This window comes from Meleagris gallopavo, chromosome 5 (assembly GCF_905368555.1).
Source record: "Meleagris gallopavo chromosome 5, MGAL_WU_HG_1.1, whole genome shotgun sequence".
NCBI classification, from domain to species: Eukaryota; Metazoa; Chordata; class Aves; order Galliformes; family Phasianidae; genus Meleagris; species Meleagris gallopavo.
The window spans coordinates 12,373,669-12,393,896 of record NC_139408.1 but is presented as its reverse complement, the minus strand read 5'-3'; the positions used below and the strand labels follow the sequence as shown (position 1 = coordinate 12,393,896).

The 20,228-nt window shown below is 44.5% G+C and overlaps 1 protein-coding gene and 1 long non-coding RNA gene across 7 annotated transcripts in view; both read right to left on the bottom strand.

Moving 5' to 3' along the window:
* Positions 1–4,489, bottom strand: part of OSBPL5 (oxysterol binding protein like 5) — a 128,221-nt gene extending 123,732 nt beyond the window's left edge. Inside the window, exons 1-2 of one of the 6 annotated variants that reach the window (XM_085224273.1) lie at positions 3,593–4,002; positions 3,386–3,460 (exon numbers count right to left, since the gene is read on the bottom strand). The gene's annotated coding sequence lies outside the window, so the exon portion shown is untranslated. Of the gene's footprint in view, positions 1–3,385; positions 3,572–3,592; positions 4,003–4,131 lie in introns of those variants that run through there. The other 5 variants (XM_085224274.1, XM_085224276.1, XM_085224277.1 and 2 more) reach the window with 5 other exon arrangements.
* Positions 4,490–7,315: 2,826 nt separating this feature from the next.
* Positions 7,316–20,228, bottom strand: part of LOC109367681 (uncharacterized) — a 31,956-nt gene continuing 19,043 nt past the window's right edge. The window contains exons 2-4 of the long non-coding RNA XR_002114987.2: positions 13,289–13,386; positions 8,541–11,797; positions 7,316–8,443 (exon numbers count right to left, since the gene is read on the bottom strand). This is a non-coding gene — a long non-coding RNA (uncharacterized LOC109367681). The remainder of the gene's footprint in view (positions 8,444–8,540; positions 11,798–13,288; positions 13,387–20,228) is intronic.

Below are 20,228 nucleotides of genomic sequence, written 5' to 3'. Positions count from 1 at the left end.
ATCCTGGCTTACTGAGAACCTGAGTGTTTCTCTCTTGGTTTTAGTCAAAAAATTTGATGTTAAAAATGTAATCATAAAAATAGTAACAACTTTGCAAAGACATCCAAATTCACACAGCCCGGGCAAGGAGTTTAACAAAGCTCATGTAGAAATGTATCAAGATTGCCAGCATACCAGGGTTACAGAGCTTGGCATGAGACACAGCCACCAGTGACACACCATCAAGCAGGAAGCCCAGGAACACACCTATAAGCAATGAGAGGAGCCTTTCCAATCCAGTGGTTTGATTTATGCATGTAAAAGTCCTTTGGTACAAAAGGAGCATAAAAGAGACAACGGCACAATTCCAACTGCAGCTCTATGAGAACAACAACGCTTGCTGAGACTACAGACCAGAAATAGGTCTGAGATGTTTCTCTAGGTTGCAAATCCAACCACAAGTAGCTGGACTATTCTGACTTGAAAATAAGCCCTCTTTTCCCATTTCTGACCTTTTGTGATCAAGAGAAACCATTTAAGAGTAACTTTCATCAATCTGCTGTCAGCTGCTACCCATTTTGCAGAATATCCACCTCTGACCCCACGCTCTTTTTGTACTAGACACAGTATGTGCAGCCTAAAGCAAGCAAGAAGCCCCTGCATTTTGAAACAGTGCTCAACTCAGGAGTGCGGAAATTAATGAACTCGTGAAGTAGTCTCACCTTTAGAGTCCCTCAGTGATAATACTCCTGACAAGCAGATATTACTTCAAGAACTTTTTCTACTCGCAGGCTCACCTGATCTACATGCTTGGCAGAGAGCATCAACAAATCCATTTTTCTCCAGCCACCTCCAGTGAAAAGCAGTGGGCAGAGGCACTTCAGCGAGGAATGGCAGAGCTGCTACTATTTGAAGGCTGGCTTAAAATATACAGCATGCAAAGATGTGCTGTGTCCAATTAGCATCACAGCAGAAGCACATGGGTAATAGATTTTACAGGCTGGAAAATTGCTCTTGAAGAGTAACCAATGAATGCTGCACTGGAGAAGGCAAGCAGGTACAATGCCTCTTGCCTTCCAAGAGGCTGCAAAATGAGGGCAGTGTGCAGCCAGGTCTGAGGAGAACCACTTCAATTGGGATCTGAGACTGAGTCCTCAGCAGCTTATTTTGGGAAGACCTGGGCAGGGTAAACATTGCTCCCCAGCCCCTACAGAGGGTAAAAAAAAAAAAAAAAAAAAAAAAAGGCTGTTTTTCAGGATGGTTGTCTCCTTCCTCCTCACACAGGCAGCACAAACCACGGCGCTGAGGAGGTCAGAACCTGTTATTTAGGCACAACCTGGTATGGTTAAATGCACCGCAATCACACTGCTCCACATGCAGCAGCAGTACCTGGATGACTCTGCCCGGTCTCCACTGCTGGTGCTCTGCAGAGCACAGCACAAATGCCAGGAGCAAGTCAGGAGTCTGCATGAGGAGTAAGCAAGCCCAGCCCCAGGCTGAGACAGGCTGGCAGAGCAGGTCCCTTTCACTCCTGCTGAAACCAACACGTATTTGGCATTCGGATTGTCTGTGCCCATTCCCTGAGCTGCTGCTTGTGTTTCCTTCACCTTAGTAACCATGGTGGGAATGCACAAACACCTACAGTGCGCTGCCAGAGACATCTCCCATTGAAGCGTGGAGGCGTGAGGAGCGGCATTTCTGACTGAGAAAGCACTGTACTATTGACGTTCCAAAGGCAGGCAGGCCAGGAGAAGAAACACTAAATGCAGCTTTTTCCTGAATAAAACAGCGAGGTCAAATAGCACAAATCCTTGCAGCTGCAGAGGGAGCTCTGTGCTCCATGGCTCAGAGCATGCTTCACGGCAGTCTGAGTTTTGCCTCTTAAGCCCCAGTCCTAGGCAACCTTCTGCACCAGTGACAGTCTCTCAGTGGCTGCCTGAGGACAACAGGTCGCTTAGACATGAAGCGTGGCTAACCCAATTCAGACTGGCATAACTAAAATTTTTATGATCTGCAAACATACTATGAGCAAATCAAGTCTGAGCTGTGATCTGAATGTACCACGCGATGCTCCAGACACTGTCCATTACAGACTGTGGGAACAGCCTTTCCCTAGAGGCATCTGATACTCCCAGCTGCAGTGCTGCACTGGACACAGAGCCCTTTTTCTCCTGCTGGAGACACAAAACCACCTCGCTAAGGTGAAATACCTAAACCAGAGCTAAATACCTAACCCGGTAATGGAAACTGAACCACCTGTACTGTACAAGCCTCCCTCCCACTCACCTGATGAATCAGTGTTGCAATAATGCATAGGGAAATTAAATTAAGTCCCATGGAAAGATTACAGCAGTAAATCCTCCTTTCAGTTATATCCCTACAACAGCATGATTAAATCATTCCTCAGATTTACACTGCCTGCTTCAGAGCAGAACAGGCTGCAGACAGGACTAAGGCCTGGCATTTTTTTCCCCTTGAATCAAGAAATTGCCATCCCTGCCTCAATCAGCAGTGGCACAAAGTAAGCCCTGGTGTCTGACCACACTCCCTGGCTGCCCCATCTCCTGAGCCAGCTCAGCTGTGCCCTCCTCAGCTGGCTCAGGGGTACCTGCCACTTTTGCATCAAGAAAGCTGACCACCTGCAGAGAGAAGCTGCTGAGTGTCTGAGGGCTCGCCTCCCTCTCTGGCACTCCACTGGGGAAACCTGCCACCAAGGAGGACAGTTGGCAGCTGGGGACATACAGTGTGTGGCAGCTGCTCACTGCTGTACAGACCCTGCAGAGAGGGAAGGAATATTTTGACAAGAAAGATACTACCGTAGCTAGATGAAGCAAGGAGGTAACTATACAGCTTAAAGGCATAACTTCCCTCCTCGTTATTTTAAACAATGGTTTCTCACTACTGCACTGTAGGTTTGTGCGGCACTTGAAAAACATGGTTGCTGATCCACCAGACACCTAAGTATATGCTTACATATTTTGTTCTCCAGGAATACTGCCTCACTTCATTTGGTGAAAGCTAAAAGCATCTCCAAACTCCGATCTACAGGATCTACCTGGTTTTCAGACAACAGCACATGTAGTCCCCAGTCTAAACACGTACATAAAGGTAATTACCAGCCTCATCGGCACATAAGCAATTAATATCAGCGGAGACAGTCTCCCAACTGTTTCCTTACCACCCTGGAATAAGTCCATTAAAGATGGGCCCACAGACCAGACGTGCCCATGTCCATACCAGCTATGTCACCTTCAACAGTCACCCCATACCATGCAGCCACAGACCTCCACCCAGCCCTGCCACGCCAGAGTGCTGCACGGGGACACCCCACGAACCCTAAATGGATCACAAACAGCAAACGCCTTTGCTTCCACAGCCCAGACACAAAGCACAACAGCGGCATTACCTTCTGGGAGCCCCCAGAGCTCAGCCTCCAACAGCAGTCACTTTGCTCATACAGCCAGTGGGGTATCGCGTTCTGCTGAAAAATAAGCAGCCTGTCTGCGTCGAGGGTTCTTTTCACGGGTTGTCTGGGGGTTGCTGGCTGTTTGGGGGCAGAGGCTGCGAGGCAGCCAAGCTATGAGCCGGAGGCGGGAGATCCGGAGCGCCTTACCTGGCCGGGGCGAGCCGGGCCCCGAGCGGCGCCGCCTTCAGCACGCCGCGCCCCGCCACGCCGCCCGCATCGCCGCCGGACCGCGAAGCGTGGGCTGCGGCCGAGGGCACGCGTGGGCCTCGCGGAGCCGCACGGAGCTACGGGCCGCGGCCGGACAGCTGGTCGGAGAGGCGGCGGCAGGAAATACCAAAAGACTGATCCAACCACGCTAGGGAGGGAGGGAAGAAAAGGGGGGGAAGAGAGGAAAAAATAGAAGGGGAGGGGAAACAAAAAAAGGAGGAAAAAAGAAAGGAAGCGTGCAAAATGCGGGCGGGATCGGCGCGGAGCGGGGGGTCGGGGCTTCTGGCTAGCCTCCTTCCCCCCCAGCCTGGCTCTTTCTTCTCTCCAACACAGCGAGAGGCTGAAGCCAAAGCGAGAGCCGAAGTAAATAAACAAAACAAAAAGCCCTGAGCAGCAAGGAGGCACACGCACTCCCAGGAAGGCAGCCAGCCGCGCTTGGGGTGTGCCGACTCTGCGTATAAGGTAACAGAAAAGCCAACCTGCAGGAACGGCCACGCCGAAGCCCTCCAGCTGCAGGAGCGCTTGGTCTCAGCATCCGGCCATCCTCCTCCTCCGACGCCGTGACTCGAAGCGCCCAGGCGATGTGCAGCCCTGACACGGAGGCGGGCGCGCTCCCGGCTTCACGCGTGCATGCAGAGCGAAACGATCAGCCCCGCGGCAAGCGGAGCCCCGAGCTCCTCCAGAAGAGGATGACGGCCCTGTCGGCGCTGGTCTCAGCCCCCCGAGGGAGGTAGGACTTGACAGGGGATCCGGTGCAACACGGTGATCGCAGTGTGGCGCGACCCCACGCCTTTGACTGCCGCTGCCTCTCCTGCTCCCCGCAAAACCCACGGGTCGGTGCTGGACGAGGGCGGGAGCTGAAGTGGAACTTCGCACCTCCTCCACCGCCGTGAAGAAGATGAAGCCAAGCATTCACCTGGAACCTTGGTAGTGGCAGAGTTAAAAGACACTCAACTTTCTGAAGCCAAAATCACATGAAGGGATAACGTGACCAATATATGTGTCTGACTTTCATCCCCAAGCCTGAGTCACCCATCTACAGCAAAGTGTGATGTAAAGCTCAGGCTCACGCTTCTGAAACCAGAAGTGCTGAACCAGATGCCTGAAGTGCCCCGCTTCCCCACCCTTAGCAGGAAAAGGCAGATCCTTTTTCCCTCTAGCACACATCCTCAAAGCCAAGGCCCAGATCCATGGGGCTCCTCATGCTGTGCAGCAAGGCAGCTTCCACTCTAAAGAGCAGCCACTCACTCACAGATTTAAGAAAATTAAAATTCCTCCAAAACAATAATCTCAGCTTGAATGAGGGAAGTTTCTCTCATCCACAGCCTCCAGTTAATTGCTGTCAGACTATGAGGGTTTATCCCACGCCACTCATGCCCATGTACCTGATGTTATTCAGTAAAGGCAGTAATTTACTGAGCCAGCAGGATGCAGAGCAACGTGCACCATGCCTAGCTGGGAATAGATCAAGATGTGGGAGCAGTATCTGTCTGTCCTCTTGCCTTGAAGATCTAGTACAAGATAAGACTATAAACAGATCATAAACTAGACCATAAACAGATCAAGTATGCTAAAGCTGCCGTCAGTGCTTAGGCAAACTTGGAATAGCCCAGTGCCCTGCAAAACACGCCCACGTCAGACACTGCAGGTGGATAGCAAGCACCCTCACCCTCTGGGCCAAATTCCCACCCACAGCAAAGCACCCAGCACTTCACGCAGGGTCTCAGCCCCTGGGCTCTGACAGCACTTTTCTAGATGGTGGATAAGAGAGAAAAACAGCAGCACACGGCTAAGTCTCACAAAGAGTAACAAATCGATAACATTACCACAATCTCTACTATCCAAGAGCTCCCACGGCCTTTTTCTTCCCAATAGATAAGCCCCAGAATCACTTGCATAGGTAGGTAATTATTACATTCACATGCATTCGTAGAGATTTCTGCCATGATCTGCAAGGTGTAGAGCTCTGTGACGATTCCAGCTGCCTTTAGGTTGGTGAGGATTTTGACTTAATCCTCACCAGGATTGCAGGGTATTTCTATACTGCATAACAGGGCACGATCCAGCAGTGCCAGAGGAAGCGTTTGGCTAAAGCTTCTCAGACAGTCATTCCGTGATTATTTCACCATTCCACTGCCAAAGTACTGTGCAGAACTCATCTGATAAGACTGAGCATGCAGAAGCGCTCCTGTCAAAACAGGTAGAGGGCCTGAGAAGGGACACACAATGTCTGTGCTCTGGGACAGTGCATGTGTCATTAATGGTGTGAATAATCAAAGCAAAATACTCACTAGTGAAACTGTTAATATCTTTCACATAAAATGGAACCATCAGAGTAAATTTGCATCAGACTGATGCTTTGCATCACATGGTCATGGCATTTCTGATGTGGTCCAGGGAGCCCTGAAATTGGATTTGCTGTGCTTTCTGACCTTGCACCAGATGGATCCTCAGACTCTGCGTTGAACAAGAAGAGTTGCATCCATCACTTCCCTTTGGATGACTGCCACAGACAAGACCTGGACTCATACTCTCCTTTATAAACCCCACATAGGAAAGTGTGGAAAACAAACAATGCGAGCACTACTATATTTAAATGCTATTTTCCACAGCCCTCTAGTGCCTATTTGGGTAACAGCTATTCAGAAGGCAAGACATCTGCTCGATCTGTGCTAGTTATGATTGCTTTGCTTGTGCTGCTCATGCAGACAAACCTGAGCTGCCCAGAAGACCCCCACGGAGCAGCTGTGGGTTACTGAGCTCACAGCCCAACTGTGCAGGCATTTACCTGGTGTTCGGGCTGGGGTTTGCTATGTGCACCAGCCTCTGTGCTGGCAACACCTGAGCTCCTTTGCTTAAATGTCCTTCATCAATGTCCCCAGATATGAAAATACCCTTTGACAAAAGCTCTCTGGTGGCTGCACCCAGAAGTTATGGTTGAGGTCCTTTTTGGCTTCATTTCTACTTTGCAAAGAACCAAATCTCCTTTTAGAGGGTCTGCAGCTGTAGTAATTCCTTAAGACATTTTCCAGCGTTCACAACACTTACATTTTTCACCACAGCAATAAAACTGTCCTAAGAGAGCTTGTAAAGTAATGTGAACTCTATCATAAGCAAGGGTAACAAAACCAGCAAAGCACAATACGCTGTAATTGTAGTGCTGGGTGAGTGAAATCAGAGTGATTCACTTGTGTTACTCCAGTCCAATTACAAAACCCAGAGAGCTTAACAGTTGGGGCACACAAAAATCACATCAAATGTATTTTTATAACAGTCCTGAGAGATGTGTGACAATGCTGTATCAGAGCTGTTTAAACATGGCAATAAAGGGAAACAAAGAGGTGTGCTGAAGCAACAGACCTTGCTTGGTGCACTCAGGTTGAGAGCCTGCCATTTACTCTAGGGAATGACTGCAACTCTTTCCTCTTCAAGTCCTTCACCTTTGACCAACTGCTGAGCTGTTCCTCCGAAAGTCATGGGATCCCACCAATGTGAAATGCAAATACCCATTTTGTAATGTCCACAAGATTCACATTTTATGCTTTCCTGTATCTCACAACATATCTTCAACAGTTCTACAAGCTCGTGCTTGTGATTAGAAAGGTTATTACATACCATAAGAGCCATCTGATATATTTATTAGCCTCCATTAAAATGGAAATTGAGAGAGCAATTGTATTCATATCATTGTAATTAGTACAACATCTCCACAGCCATAACCACATAAATCAGACATCAATGAATGGCTGTTAGCATCACAAGATACTTGCCTTAAACCCATGACATATAGATAGACAAGAAGCAGGAAGCTTTAAAACAAATGTATTACAAAAAAAGAAATCAAACGTGAATCTTTATCTTCAGGCATAAACTTAATCACAGCTGCATATGATTAATGATACAAAAAAGACTGCTCTTTACCCATGTGCATTTTCCAGTGCTAAGTTCCTTAGCAAAAATATTTGATGCCATAGCTGGATAGAGCAGGAATTCCTCATTCACAGATCACAGATTGCATCTGTTCAGAGCCCAAAAATAAGAGCTAAGCATGTTTGCTCATTTTACATTTTGAAAAACAGACCTACTGGTAAACCTGGTTCCTAATTGCAGGTTTGCTAGAATGGGTCTCCGGGGAAGTTAGAGAAAGCATCAGCAGCTCCTGGGAGCTTATGGAGATTGGAGTCCTCTTGTGGCACAAGGTAGAGGAAAATTGTCAGCAAATGATGACTGCTGAAAGTTGGGGCCCTGCATGGGAGGCTGCATGGTGAATCACAAGTGCAGGGAATATGAGCTTTGCAAAGACTTCACGCCACACTGTGGAGCATAAAAGCAGCAGTGTGAAGATTTCACAGCTGGCAGTGGGCAAGCATCAAAATGAGCAGAATGCCACCTTGTTTTGATACTGCAGGCTGCACGTCTGTTTACTTATCAACTCCTGCCTGTTACTCTGTGTTCCCTGCTGAGATGATGTTTTTGGCAGGTTTTTTTTTCCCCTCTGTCAGCAAAGGTAATTTTTCCTGAGTGTTTCAATAGTAAGAACTTTTCTCCTGGCTAATATATTCACTGTGCAGTGCTGTAGGGCTGCTCCTGTCCTTCCTGTCAGCCTGCTGCTGAGTTGGGTGAATAATGCAGTTCTACCATCTTGTTAAGATCTCGCTGTCCTGTATTCCGTCTTTTCAATTGCCTTGTTTTCCTACCTTCAATAGTCACAGAATCATAGAATCGTAGTCCCATGAGTTCAGCTTACACGTGAATTATGGATGTTGGTCATGTGAGCACTGTGGTCCCTGTCTGGAACAGTATTAGAGAAGACAGAGTAAGTAAATAATCTAACATTCTTTCTTTACCCACACACACTGAGGTCAGAAGATTTGGGCAAAGTGGCTACCTGGTATGGGATTTCACTCAATGGGCTAAGATTCCAGAAGGCTCACAAGCCATTCACTGCTCTGCTGGTCCTGTAAAAGAGGGTTTCAGGAACCAGTTTCCAGCAATAGGTTGAAGTAAAGACTTTCAAGGCAGTTTTGAAGACCTGTCTGCAGCAAAATAAAAGATAACAAATGTTCTCACGTGCTTTGTGTTCCCTGCATGACCTTATATACCTGGATAGGTGGGTATATACCACTTGAGGTTTACCTGTGATTCTTTTCTTCATTTCTTATTGCTCATGTGATATCTGTTCAAATCAAGCACCACCACTTATTTTATTTTCCACTGAGTGTCAAAGATAACAAATTAATATGAATACCTGCATTATGGTCTTGGTGTAAAGAAATAATTTCAAAGAGAACTTGCTAACCATCTCTTCTGGAGACCTGGGTAGTAACTAGCTGCAGCTTGACGGGCTGATCTCATTTGGTGAGCAAGGTTCCTTCTGTAGCTAACAGCAGACTGGAAAGCAGCCGGGACATCCAGGATATGACAAACTGTCCAGTGAAATTTGGGCTAGATTTCAAAGCCCTTGATAAACATGACATGAAACCAAATTGCTATTCAAAAACATTCCAATAGCTCTTGCTCTTGGTAATGTTTCAAACTAATTGCTAAGCAAACCAGCTGTTACAAAGTCTTGGAGGATATAGGTAAAATGTCCTCATATATGTAAATACTTACATGCACACAAACATATACGTAGATGAACTCTGTGTGGCTGGATCATATTGGAATACCCTCACCATTATGGATAGCTGACGTGTTTCTAGATGATAACAGATTATCTCATCAGCTAATGGGAAATGTCCAAAGTCAAACTTTCAAAACTTCCAGTTTTTTTACTTTGCTTTTCTGCCTGTCCCAGATAAACTTTGAAACAGATGCCAACAAGCTTAATCTGACTGAACTGAATGCTGCTGTCAAACAGGAAACATTACACGTAAACACATTTCTTTATAAAAGATAGAGGTACACAGGTCTTCACATAGGCAAGTAACAATCCCCCTATGGCCTTTTACTGACTGAGTAACACTCTCTCCATAGACAAATGTGGATCTTGGCAGACAGGCACACCTTAGTCCTGCTTCATTCATTACTTCGTTCTCTGCAGAGAGGAGCATTTTGATTTGCAGATAACTGAATCTAATGCCTGACATCCATCGTTGGCTATTGATCTGGAAGTCAGGAAGACAGTCACAAATCTGATCTATGGGTAGCTTTGCAATAATGCTGTGTCATTTTCCGAAGTTTGTGGCTGCTTCTAAACATTACAGAATATGTCTGTTCTCATACTTGACCCCTTTCATTTTGCCTGACTCTTGACTCATTCTCACAGCCAGCTCATCTCCAATAAATCATGGAATCTCTCATTGCCTCCTTCTTGCTTTGCTCTCTGAAATCCATTTCTGTATACATCTGTGATCAAGCAAAAAGTCTCCTTAACTGCTGCAATTAATTTTATGAGTTCTTATCTATTGCTGGTGCCTCCCATGAACTTCAACTTGCCCACAGGGGCTTGAAAGATATCAGGATATGAAAGAGTATGATGATATTTTCTGCTGCTGTTGAAGGAGGGCTGGCTTATTGCTTTGTCTGCACCAAGGGCTACCAATATTTTTTCCTTCTTTTGCTGAAGGTAGGGAGACCCGTCCAGTGTTCCTGTCACAAATTAATTGTAGAAGTAAAACAAAAAAGTGTAAAGTCTCAGAGAAAGATTTTCTTCCCCTTAACTGATCTGACAGTATCAAAGCCTATGCTCTGAATTACAGCCCAATAATGAAACATGTGAAGGTTCGTTTCAGAACAAAATTTCCGTCTCTTTTATGCCATAGAGAACTCGATTTGATCCCACAGCTATTGACTAAATCTGTGCTACTGAAGTCCAGACACAAAGGCAGTCTCGCAGAGGATGGCTGGATTTAGCTACTATTCTAGTCTTGAAACTGTGGAATAATAGCCTGGGAAGTATGAGGTCACTGCAGAGAACTGTAGATATTTGCTCCGTCACTTTGCAAATAAAATTATTGATATCCCTGTTGTTTTCTGACCTAATGACTTTAGTTGTCCCACACGTATTTATAACATCTCCTGATCCACTCATATAGTGAAATCAGGGCTGCTGTGTGCATGGCTTTCTCACCCTACTGGTACATAAGCAAGGAGGAACAGATCTGCATGACTAAGCTGTTGGTACTGAGGATGCAATATCCACACTATTTGCATTTCAGAGGGTTGGCTTTGGAGGAGCTCTGATCTTGTACTATCAAATGAATCAGGTATGCTCCGAGAGTACATCTCCCCATACTATTTCATTGAGTAGGAATCCAGATTCCTGTACTCTGAGGCTGCTCTGGCTGTGAATCAAATAGCAGCAAGTAAAGATGATCAGGAGATTTACCTCAAAATCACATTGCTGATCTGTCTAAAAAAAAACAGAGAGGCATATATAATATATGAGCAGTGTGCTGACTGAAGAGAGATAATGATGGAAAAATATACTGCTGAATCTAAATAGGCAGATTTTAGAATAACGTGACACCTTACCAATTGACTGTTAGTAGTTCCCTAGATTTGTATAACAAAGCACATTGCTTAATCTTTCAATCACATGCTCTGTTGGTTACCTGGTGGGGAGGATCAGAATCCTTGTTCCTAGTTCATGTCTCAGGGATGACAACAGTTGTGGGACACCAGTGGAAGCAGAACCCATAGCTGGGATAGCTATTCCCAGACATCTCCTGGGTCTCTGCTGAGAGCAAGCCTAGAAATGGGGCCAAATGGGGGTGCTTTCTTCAATCAGCCACTGTCCTAAGGCAGTTTTATGCTGCAATTTGGAAGATGAATTGTGTTAAATGTAGCTTTTAATTTCATGGTAGTGAAACAAGGATTAAAAGTGAGACTGAGTCTTATGGATAGATATCTTTCTATAACAGCAATCCATGAAAAATGTACCATAGAAGTGAACAACAAATGTTCTCTGTGGTTATGAAGAGCTTGAAATTATAAAATATACAAATAAATGAAATGTGTTAGTTTAAAGTGTTACTACTTCTTTTTATAACTACGTGACTCAGGACTAGAGTAATGTTGGTCATACAAGTCTGAATGAAACCAGAGCTCAAGACCATCAGTGCTTTCTTTCTACATAGAACAAGAGACCTTCTGGGAGCCTGTGAGATGCAGTTAATTCTTGTCCCACTTTCCAGTAGATCCCTGGGTACAAAAGAGAGAGCAGAATAAAGAAAAAAAGTCAATTATTTTCTTTAACTGACCTGAGGAGAAGACAAATAATTGCTCTTACACCTTGTAGTACCTTGCAAAAGTATCTTAAGCAGCCCTTGGTCAAAGGATTACATGGAGTTTTTTTTCTAAGAAGAGTAGAATCTAAGTAAAACTTCCTGGGCATGGTGTCACATTATAATCTTAAAACTCAGTCCATTTTCATCAGGGCTGAGCCAAGCATCTCAGCCAGCTTGTGGTTATGCAGTAAAACTCTATGCTCCTCAGAACCCCATCAAAATTTTTCATGAAACCAGATGAAATCAGCCAGAAAGCTCTTAGGAGACCCATATCAGCAGAGATACATACACAGAGCTCTGCTGGGTCAAGTCAGAGTGAAGTCTGGCATAGAGATCATCGTCAGCTAAGGGTTTGGAGAACATTCCGTATTTCCTTTCCTCACCTGAGAAGGCTCTTTGGAAGTTGGATCACTGGATTATGTCAAATGGGTTGGTAGAACAGTTTTCTCTTCTTTTGAATATGCACTGCTTCTTACAAATCCACTTACACGTGTACACACAGTTTATTAGTGAGCAGATGTTGCTTTTCACAAAATTGTGGAGCTATCATCTGTGATGAATACTACTAAATAGTTTCAAAAAGCCTATTCTGCAAGCTAATACAAAGTATACAGCCTGAAAGAGAGAGGAGGGCCTGGTGAAGAAAGTAAGATCCTCATCAGACCTGGTCCCACTGCTGAGCTCTGCTACTGAATTTCTCTGTGCCAAATGTTATTGGTTCATAGCTCTTCATATGCAGAATGGAGCCTTTCCCAAAGATTTTTTAACTTACATTTCAAACTCTTGACATCAGGGGGTTCTTACCCTCCACATCTAGAACTGTAATTATTCCTATTCTGATAAAAAATAGCATTTTGTTTCAGTAATGCATGTTATCATTCGTAGAGAGAAATACAGGCATTGGCTTGTTCTCCTCTATCACTTTTTCTGGTTTTACTGGATTATTCTTTTAGAAAAACAAGGTATTTCTAAAAGCACCGATGTGTTTTTAGAATGGAAGATATCTTCTTAAATTAAAGGATCTGTAAAGTAGTAATGCTGTGTCTAGAGAAATGGAAAATCAGTCAGAAAAGAAGCCTCTGTTTTGGTGTTCAAGCTGTTGACAGCATAGGGAAAAGAAACAAACCAACAAGCAAAAAACCAAACAAATAAACCAACAACAAAGATCTCCCCATGCCTTTTTTGACAAGTGAGTCAGGAAGATATACCCTACATAAGGTAATGCTAAAAAAATAATGCCAAGAACTGGTGGTAATTTCTCTTCCCCACCCTCTCTTTTTTTTTCTTTTCTTTTTAACAGAAAGAAAAGCTTGCTTGGTATGCAAACTGGGTGCTTGCTAGGGGGAAGCTAGGGGTGGAAATGCAGGGGAACACTGGCTGGGGAGGAAACAGGCTCACTTCTTACCCAAAGCACAGGTAAATGGCATTGGCTCCAGAAGACACAAAGGATTAGACACCTGGCAGTTGCTTGGCAGACTCTCAGCTCACTTGTAAAAGGAAATTCTGTTTTGTTAAAACAAAAAGGAAAATTTCTAAACTGAGTGTATAAATAGACTTCTGTGAGCTTGTCTGTGCAGATTTTAGTTATACTGATCTAAGTAAATGACTCGTGTTAGACCAGACCAGACATTCTGGTATTAGCTGAAAATTGGATTTTGCCGGGATAGCTATAAGAATTCATGCAGCAGCACAAAGTAAAAAGGGCAAGCCTTGATTTTAGACACAGAGTGCCCTCTTGGGAAGTAGTTCTGGTTTAATTACACAGGTTGAAAACGTCTTCTTTTCCTTTTCTGTTACAACCATCTCAACTCGATAAGCCATGTTTGAAGAGAGATGGAACTGATTGCTCTGCTGTATAATATTCCCCTTCACCTGAACAAATGCCAAGTCATCTGACAAGTATTGCAATTGCAATGCCAGTAAACATTAACCATCTCACTTTTCAAGAAACCGCACAAGAAATTCAAAGGACTAAAGGACAGGGACATGTAGAAACATTTCCCAGAATACCAAGCTTGAAAAGCTGCTGGCATACACAGGACAAATGTTTAAATATATTAACATATTTATATTTAAATATATTTAACCTGGGAAGGAAATGGGAAGGTAGAGTTCTGGAAGATGTGGAGGTGGGCTCAGCTTTCAAACCCTAGAAAAATAATGCTCTTGTTAACATGATGCTCTCTTGTTGCCAGTCCTGATGAAAAAATGAATTTTGAAATTACTGAAGTCAGAATTATTAATTGCTCTGTATGAATTCTTTTGGAGGAATTGTATGAGAAGTTTCCTCTGAGGGTTTCAGATAATTGCTGCCAGTTTCTTGACCACATTGTGATGGAAAAAGCAAAATTGTAAATCACCTCTGCAAAAGCACATAGGTACAAAAGACATACTACCAACTAGGTCTGAATATAGCTATCCTCTACCCCCATTTTTCCAGAGCCACCACAAGACCCAACAGGTTCACCAAAAGGAGGGCAGTTAGAAACTCCATTAGAGTGTCACCAACACAGTGACAACCCAGCTTGCACACATGCAAAACAGTATTTTAAATATCATACTGCTTAGACCGAGCTGAATAGGCTCAGCTCTCTGCATGCTAGACCTCATGAAATGCAGTGAGAACAGTTTCAAGCTCAGCCACGCAGATTGAGGAATGCATGTTAGCAACTATAGAAAAACCTCCCTGTAGCCTTCACACTGGGCACGTGTGAGCATCACAGCTCCTGTGAGCACCTGTGCAACTGTAAAAATGTACACAGAGACAGTAAGAAAGCAAAATAACTACTCAAAGTGAGAGTCTTAGCTCTGCAAAAAGTTGCCTACAGAAGTAAATCTTATTTCCCTTCACAAACCTCCTTGAAGGAACATGGCTGCTCCCTGCAGCAGCTGTTTGACAAGCACAACACACACTGATTTAGTGACTACACATTCCTACTCACAGTGCTGCCTTTTGGTACTTATTTCCAACTAGGAAGGCAAATCTTTAATAGAAGGAGGAAGTGGAGTGGAAGGGCAAACTAGAGATAGATGAAGTTTACTAAAAAATTATCTAATGTACAACAGCAAATGAATTAGCAGAGAAAATCAAGCAGTCTTATGGTATTTCATGCCTATCAATCCCATAAAGGCAGAGATGGTTGACTGTCCAGCAACCAAAAGGTGTGCAAGACCAGTTAAGAAAAAAGCAACACAGCTCCTCGTTAAGTGCTCTGTGAAAATCTAGTAACTCTAGATGGAAAAGGCCTTGTAAGTCAGCCCACATTTTCTCTGAGTGTTCAGAATCACACGTGCATTTAACTCTTCTATTTCACACTCCATTTCTAGTGATAAATGCTCGTGTTCTAGATGGATGAAAGCTGAAAAAGATGCTTTCCACTCACAGTGCCATTCTGATAACTCTGAGCTAAAGGCTGAAATCCTTAGCAGATTAGAGGCTGCAATAAAAAAATGAATAAATGAAAGTGGGGAATACAGGTGAGCCAACTCCTACTGATTATATTTCAGTGGATGACAATGCATGAGGATATGTAATCTCCAAGCTGATCCGCCAAAGGAAAGATTAAATGGCAACATTCCAGCACTGAGACCTGCAACTCTCATCTGCTAGAGTATCTTAATGTGTGGCCACACATCTTTTTAGCAGAATGTCATGTGTATACTCCATTATTTTATTAAAAATGGGGTTTTCTAGGTCATTTTCTTTTCACTGAAGCAACAGCAGTAAAGTTTCTTTCTTTTATGTTCCTATGAGTTTGTTACTATTTCTACCATCAAAAGTACTTGCAGCTACTGTGTGATTTAACTGTGGAAGAGGAAGCTATGAGAAACATCTCAGTTTACACTAATATGAAAATTTGAGTGGCCTCTATCTAATGGATAGACAACCATTTTAGAGAATTTAGAACTATTTTTGCATTCCTTCCCTGAGACTTTGAAAGTCCTTTTGAATGATGAACCTTGCACAGCTCTGTAAGCCAGCTTCCAGTGGGGTGGTACATCTGTTAATGAAATTTTCCACACTGTTGTTTTGTATCATGGCCACTTCTGCTCGCAGAAAGTGTTACTCCAAGATAGTGTGTCTTAAGTTATAGACAAGGTAAACCAACTCAGCTGAGACCATGCAATTGGAAACAGAGGGAAAAAATCTAGATCTGCTGCACCAGGACCGCAAAGAGTCAAGAACTGGCTAAATAAGCACCAGCTCAATAGCTAGTAGGGGCCTCCTTACAAAAGGATGGCTTCCTTAGGAAGTGGGATCTTTTCACACAGAAAGTCCAAGCTCTTCCTCTCTTCCTTAAGAATAATCTTGAAGACCTAAATTTTGCACTAAAGATTGTGCAAAAATCATGATGGTGATGGTATATAACATGTTGAAATGACAGGTATGAATTGAAGAGCAAGAAGGCTGACATATTCCTTTAAATTTTGTTATTAAAAAAAAGCATTTCCAAAGCCATGGACCTCTTCCTATCTCCTCTCAAGAATCAATCAGTTTTGTTACAGATCATAACATGACTTCGCTATGAAATAACACAGAATTGGCAATTTCCACGTGTTCATTCTGAGACACAAAAATCGCTTTAGTCCTCATGTAGCCACTTGGATCTCTGTCTCCGGATTGCTTTTAACCTTCTTCAGGCTTCTACTTCATGAATTTGCTATTAAGACCCCATTTACTTTGCTTGTACAAAACCTGTACCTTTTCTGGCTCTTCAGTGACACCTTCTGGGACAAGAAATTAGCAAGGCAATCTTGGGCTTCCTGCAGCTTTTTCTACCTATGCAGAGAAGCCGAGGGAGATATCTGGGAGTTAGTTCCCGAGAAACAATGAGCGTGGAAGAAACATTAGCCTAGTGCATTGTTCTGCCTGTACGCAGCATCCTGAAACACAGGACCTCTCCAGAGACCAGCCAGGAGATGAGTCCCAGCTGGACACAGATTTGTAAGATTTCACTTTTCCCAGCACAAATTCACTTCTTGAAATTGGTGACTGGTTGGGGGAGGGAGGAGGATGTTACAGTTGAAAAGCTAGATCTTCCCAGTAAGAACAACACAGATTAAAATGGAAGTCCATATTAAAATATTTAATTCTTAGTGAGAGTAATCTCATCTTTATTTGACAGCAAGTTTTAGATGAAGCTGTGGCGTGGACCCAGAGGTGCAATACTTTCATTTCCCTGCAACAAAATGTACTGTAAAAGGCTGGACAAATGCTCCTACTCCAATGCAACCCTGGCTGCAGAACACAGGGGCAAACAGGGAGGTTGCCCCTAACTGCAGAGAAAAAACACCTTTCCATCTACACTCAGGGAAGTGTGCTAGGAAGATGAGCACAACGTTCCAGACAGAGTATTTGCTCAGTCCTAGCTGAGAAAGAGTCTGCACTTACCAGAGAGTATCTTGAGCATTCATGCATGTACACCCACAGGCTTTGGGGGTGATGTACAAATATACAGCCACTCAGAACAGAAGAAACAACTGATTTTCCTTTGTACATTACTGTAACTCAAGCAAGTTTATTGATCATACTGTGTGCCATCAATGATTTACATGTACTTTGTAGCATTTTCAGTCTGCCTATCCTGCATAATTTATTGATGTATAACATAGTATCAAAAAAAGGCACCTTGGGTATCAGTTCTTCATGCCTTGTGCAGCTACTGAATGTTTTGCAAAAATAACACATAGTGGATTAAAAATAATAATAATAATAATAATTTAAGTTTGCACTCTTTAAGTTGGCACACAGCATGTTTTCAGCTGACCTGAACAAGAAGAAAGCTAAGAGAAAGGCATCCTCTGCATCCAGGGCATCAAGCAGTAATGCTGACACAGATAATGCAGTCCAGGCCCAAAGGCAGAGGGGCAACTCTAGCAACTACATTAATGTGAGAAATACTCAGTAGGGTTATAAAATGCGTGTTGCATGCACTCATCATTGCAAATGTAAACTGCCTCCATCAAAACCAGTGAGTACTTAGTTTCCTAAGAATGTGAGATCTTGCTGAATATGTGGGACCATGTCTTGGAATTGTTCTCTTGCTATGGCTTTTGCTTTGGGCACTAAAGGAAACTAATCCTCAAAGCATCCCTGCTTCCCTTTCAAACTGGAGCATTATCTCCCACTTACGAAACACCAAATTATATATATATATACACACTTTTTTTTTTTTTTTTTTTTTTCCTGGGGGGGGGCACAAGCCTGACTTTATCTTAGGAAAGATAATATATGGGAAACCATATAGAAATAGAGAGCTTTTCATAGAATCATAGAATCACCAAGGTTGGAAAAGACCTAAAAGATCGTCCAGTCCAACCGTTCACCTATTACCAATAGCTCCCACTAAACCATGTCCCTCAACACAACATCCAGTCTTTCCTTGAACATCCCCAGGGTCGGCGACTCCACCACCTCCCTGGGCAGTCCATTCCAGTGCCTGACCACCCCTTCTGAAAAGTAATACTTCCTAATGTCCAGCTTGAATCTCCCCTGCCGTAGCTTGAAACCATTCCCTCTGGTCCTATCACTAATGACATGAGAGAACAGGCCGACCCCCAGCTCACTACAACCTCCCTTCAGGAAGTTATAGAGAGCAATGAGGTCTCCCCTGAGCCTCCTCTTCTCCAGACTGAACAGTCCCAGCTCCTTCAGCCTCTCCTCATATGGCCTGTGTTCCAGACCCTTCATCAGCTTTGTTGCCCTCCTTTGAACACGTTCCAGGGCCTCAATGTCTTTCTTGCAGTGAGGGGCCCAAAACTGGGCACAGTACTCAAGGTGTGGCCTCACTAGTGCTGAGTACAGGGGAACAATCACCTCTCTGCTCCTGCTGGCAACACTGTTTCTGATGCAAGCCAGGATGCCATTGGCCTTCTTGGCCACCTGGGCACACTGTCGGCTCATGTTCAGCCGAGCATCAATCAATGCCCCCAGGCCCATTTCCTCTACGCAGTCCTCCAGCCACACCGCCCCAAGCCTGCAGTGTCGCCTGGGGTTGTTGTGGCCGAAGTGCAGGACCCGGCATTTGGTCTTGTTGAACCTCATCCCATTGGCTTCAGCCCAGCTCTCCAGCCTGTCCAGATCCCTCTGTATGGCCTTGCTACCCCCAGGCAGATCCACACTTCCAGCCAATTTGGTGTCATCTGCAAATTTACTGAGGGTGCACTCGGTGCCCTCATCCAGGTCATCAATAAAGATATTGAAGAGGACAGGCCCCAGCACCGACCCCTGGGGAACACCACTCATGACCGGTCGCCAGCTGGACTTAACTCCATTTACCACCACTCTCTAGGCCCGGCCCTCCAGCCTGCTCCTTACCCAGCCGAGTGTACCCATCCAAGCCTCAGGCTTCTGCAGGAGAATACTGTGGGAGACAGTGTCAAAGGCTTTGCTGAAGTCTAGGTAGACCACATCAACGTCCTTTCCCTCATCCACCAGATGGGTTACTAGATCATAGAAGGAGATCAGGTTGGTCAAACAGGACCTGCCCTTCATGAACCCATGCTGGCTAGGCCTGATCCCCCGGTCATCCCGCACATGCCGCATGATCTCCCTCAAGACAATCTGCTCCATAACCTTCCCTGGCACCGAGGTCAGGCTAACAGGCCTATAGTTCCCCGGATCCTCCTTATGACCTTTCTTGTAAATGGGAGTCACATTGGCAAGCCTCCAGTCTTCTGGGACCTCACCAGTCAACAAGGAGCGCTGATAGATGATGGAAAGCGGCTCGGCTGTCACCTCCACCAGTTCCCTCAGCACTCTCGGGTGGCCCCATAGACTTGTGGCAGTCCAGTTGGAGTAGTAGGTCTCTGACTGTTTCTTCCAGAATCACAGGGGGGTTAGTGTGCTCCCCAGCCGAGATTACCAGGTCAGAGTATTGAGTTCTTTCAGTATATCAGAGCTTATCTGTGGATTTGAACGGTTTGCTGTCACCCATTCTTCCAGGATTAGAAGACAAATAGCACACCAACTGTAAACCTTTCTGATAATAAGAATGCTCTGCAACAATATTTTCTAGCTTTTTCACTTTAAAGACACATAGATCTTCTGATTATACTTTGCTAATGTTACTGTGACAGCCTGACCCAAACTGGGGCCCCAACATTTCCAATACAAAACACTAACATTTGACCTTCCTAAAAACTGCTGTCTGTTGTCCTTAAGGGCTCTGCACACCTTCTAGAGAACTTTGAGCAGCATAATTTGCCATAAGATGCATCCTGCCTTGTCCCTTTGGAAACCCTGACTCACTGAAGTTCAACAGCTACTGATGAGTGATGAGTGTAAGTCAACCATGTTCTGATCTCAGAGACTCTTGCCGTACACTTCAGAATCTTCACCCTCA